The following is a 4,297-nucleotide window of genomic DNA, read 5'->3' on the forward strand; positions in this document are numbered from 1 at the left end:
ATGGAGTCTGGACTCCGACGGAGACCAACGACCGCTGTCTGTCAGCCCGTTGGCATGAGCTCCCCATCCCGTGAGGGATGCATCCGTCACGATCGTCACCTCCGGCCAGGGAAGCCAAAATGGAGCCCCCTTCATCAAGTTGCCTTCGACGGCCCACCACAGAAGGTCCCGGGCGACCGAGGGCGGCACCTGAACCGGGTCCGACATCCTGTCGGAGGACTGCGACCATTGCGTCTTGAGTGCCCACTGCAAAGGTCTGCAACCTCTCAAGGCTCTCGTCAGCCTTGCTGCCAAAAAGGTGTTCACCGTCAAAGGGCATGTTGAGGAGCCGGGACTGCACATCAGGAGCAAACCCCGACTTCCGCAACCACGCAAACCTGCGTATCACGGTGCTCGCCGCCATGGACCTACTGACGCATTCAGCTAAGTCCAAACCCGACTGAACGGACTCACACATGGCATCCTTACCATCCTGGACCATAGCAAGGAAACCATCCCATTCGTCCCCTTCGGGAATATGTTCAGCCGCTAACGCAACACAGTTCCACAGAAAGTGAGTGAAACGAGACAAGGCACAAATGGAGATGGCTGCCTGAAGCGCCATACCACCAGAAGAAAACACTTTCTTCGCCCAGCCATCAAAACGTTTGTCGTCCCTATCAGGAGGGATGGTAGGGTACGACGCCTGCTTTGCCGGGGCCGTGGCCGCCTGCACCACCAAACTCTCCGGAGTGGGGTGCCTGGTCAAGTAGCAGGGGTTGCTTCTGGCTGGACGGTATTTTCGCGACAAGGATCTGCCCACCGCCGGGAGACTCTCCGGAGCAGTCCAAGCCGCCGCCACCCTTCTCTGTAAAGCTATATGGAACGGCAGTACCGGGTCAGTTGGGGGGACCAACATCAAGGATGTCCGTTAGATCATCCTGCACAAACTCCCCTGGGGGAGCAGACCATCCCAAGTACTCAGAAATAAGGCGCCGGTACGAGGAATCGGCATGAGAGCCAGGCTCAGGCCTACAAAACTCCACCTCCGGAGAGGTATCCAGTCCACTGGCATCATGCAGTGACTGCCTCAAATCGTCAAACTGACTATGGCCTGAGACAATTTCATCTGGAACCTGACTAGGAACCAGGCCATCAGAATCCTCATCCGCCTCTGAAATATATTCCAGGTGGCGAAAAGAAGGCACCCGAGAGTGCTTGCTCTTAACCAGTGCCTTCCTAGGGGGTTCCCCCGTGCCACGGGGTACCTCTGACACGAAAGGCGTCGATGGCGTCGAGCGAATCGGCGCCGGCGTCGAGAGAACAGGCATCGGTGCCGAGAGGATCGGCGTCGAAGTCGAGGAAATCGGCGTTGACGTCAGATGCAGCGCCGCCAGCATCGGCGGCGTCGACACAGCCCTCGAAGCCGGAGCCCCGAGCGTGTCCTTCGACGACCTGAGCGTCGACGGCTTTGACGACTTCCTCGGAGCCGGAGCCTCGAGAAAGCCTGTCGACGCCCTCGACGCCTCAGACGTCGATGTCTTCCTCGAAGACCTCACAGGTGCAGCACACGGTCTCGAACGCGTCGAGGACCGGGACCTGGAACGGGTACGTCGAGAACGAGTCTCCTTGTCCAAACGGGACCTCTCCCGTGACTCGTGCCGACCACTCTTGCGAGCGGTGTCTCTCGACCTCTCACGACCGACCCCACTCGGGGGCGCGGACGGCTTAGTACCCTGCGACTCAAGAATCGCCAGCATTTTCTTCCCGAAGGAAGCCCATTCCTCCGGCATCGCACGGCTGGTGGGGTAAGCGACGTGCCGGGCAGAGTCCTCCGAAGAGGACCTGGAAGACGACCGGTGTCGGCGCTTCCGAGAATGCCTCGAAGAGGCTGAGGAGTGGCTAGACCGACTCCTAGAAGGAGACCCACGAGACTTCCGACAATGACGCGGAGAGTCACCCCTCGAATCATCCGTCGAAAGCCCCGCAGCCTCGACTTCCGGGGCTTGGACACCCGACCTACCGACAACTTCTTCTTACGTTCGCGTAAGGCTTTGGACGTGAGCAACTGGCAGTCGATACAGTCATCCGTGTCGTGGGCCTCCCCGAGGCACCAGAGGCAGGCGTCGTGCGAGTCCGTCACTGACATCTTGGACCCACACTCCCCGCACTTCTTGAAGCCCGGACGCGGGGTCGAAGACGAAGTAGAAGACATCTTCACACAAAGGATTTTCACAAAACAAACAGGTTCGAAGAACCGAGAAGAACAGAACTCCAAAGAGTCGAGGCGTTAACCGAGATCACGAAGCAACACGTTCGCGGAAAAAACGGAACTGAGGCTATGGGCGTCGTGCGTCCTACTTATCACATCGGATGACGTCGGACGTCGGAGGAGGTCCTCGACGACGGCGCATCAACGTCATCGACGCAGACGCCAAAAAAGGTTTCCGAAGCAGCACAGCTGTGGTGATTACATGTCATAGATATGGAATACGTCAGAGGACCCAATCCCCTCGAAACAGGCTGGTTATATTAAGTGCCTTGTAGAGACATGTAGAGATAGACATATGTTATTATGTATGCATGTAGAGACACGCATGAGTGTGCACTTAGAAGTATGCATTGAGACATGGTATAGCACTTGGTTTGCGAGAGAATGAGTAAACGCTAGAATGCATGAGGCCTCTGGCTCCTAAGCCATTCTGAAGAGACACACAGAGCACCGCCACGGTCTGCGAAGAATGTTTTGAGTTACACTGTGAGAGATTGGAATGTGTAAACAGTTTCTTGGCAGACAGAGATAAGACAGTGACTCTTGCCTTAGTAGAGAATGGGGAAGCTGGCTTTATCAGGCCCTGGGTTGTTCGCAGACAGACGAGAAGGTGGGGGCAGCAGGGAGTGAGGAGTGCTTTGCACAGAGAGAGGGATTTCAATGAATGGAGAAATATGGGAGATGGGAGGATGGTATGGTTTCGTAACACAGATAGCATGGACAAGATACGATGTACGATGACAGAGCCCACAGTGACTGGGGACAGAACAAGACATGCGTGCACAGACTTTCAGGCGCTTGGCTAGAGAAATGCTGGTTTGACAGAAACGAGTGAATGCTTATTGTAACCATGGAGAAAGAGTGACGTGAATTGACACTATCACTGGGAGCCTGAAATTAGCAGTAACGGTATGTCTGTATGCTGAGGTATATGAGAGAGGCGTTGGAGAAGCGTTTTGGGTGCAGCAGAATCGGATGGCTTTGGTTGACATGCAGCTTGGGGAAGCATTCTGATGAGAGCTGATGAGATCGATCTGGCAGAGAGTTGGCAGGAGATCAGATAGGCTTTGCAGAGGCTTGAGGCAGTTTGAGTGACCAGACTGGCAGAGGGAGCTGGAAAAGAGAAAGGGGCCCGGTGCTTGAGATCAGACCGATGCAGATCGGTGGGGGCTGCCTGCAGTTCATGCAGAAAAGGAGTAAAGGCCTGTTGAGTGGGAAGCTGTGTTGTTGAGATTTGCACACACTAGAGATGGGTTGTTGACATATTGGCAGAAGGAGAGAGATGGGACACATTCGAGAATGGGAAGCTTGAACATGCAGAGGGGAGTATTGCTGATTGAGTATGAGGCCTAATTGATCTGAATAAGACACGTGCAATGGGGAATTAGGACAGACACTCACACAGAGCTTTTGGTTTTATAGAAGGGGAAATCAGACAGGGATTGTCTTAGAGAGAGAGTGTGATGTGGATTGGAGAGGAATGCTGAATGCTGACACTTGCCATATGTATTTTGCTATTAGCCTCATTGATCCAGCAGGACTGGATAATTGCTATAAGACTGCTTGCATTAGAAGCCTGTAAGGCGTACATTCATTGTAGTTTACAGCCAAGCAAAATGGGTGCAAAAGTATGTTTTGCTAGAAGTGCTTATAATGCCTTGCTGTGTATGAATAAATGTATTCCATTGTTATAATTGAGACTGACTTGTGTGTTTTCATTTGTGTCAATTTTTATTTTATTTCTCGTGTCATTTCTTAGTGTTTGGTTTGTCGTGTATGTTGTATCTTGCGTCTATTCTTAGGGTTATGGTAACAGGTTATGTTTGTGTATTTGTATTTTATTGAATGTATATACTCCAAAGTGCTTTACATAAGAACAAGTAAACATACAGCAGGCATAAGATGACCATTGAACCACAACCAGATAACAGCATAAAGAACAACTTACAGTATTGTAGCGGTGAGGAGGCTGTGGGAGGGGGAGGTGAGCAATGGAGTGGTAGGTGTTAGAGGAGGTAAGGACAGGGGAAAGAGCAGGAATGTTGT

This window comes from Ambystoma mexicanum, chromosome 1q (assembly GCF_040938575.1).
Source record: "Ambystoma mexicanum isolate Mex_15411 chromosome 1q, UKY_AmexF1_1, whole genome shotgun sequence".
Taxonomy (NCBI): Eukaryota; Metazoa; Chordata; class Amphibia; order Caudata; family Ambystomatidae; genus Ambystoma; species Ambystoma mexicanum.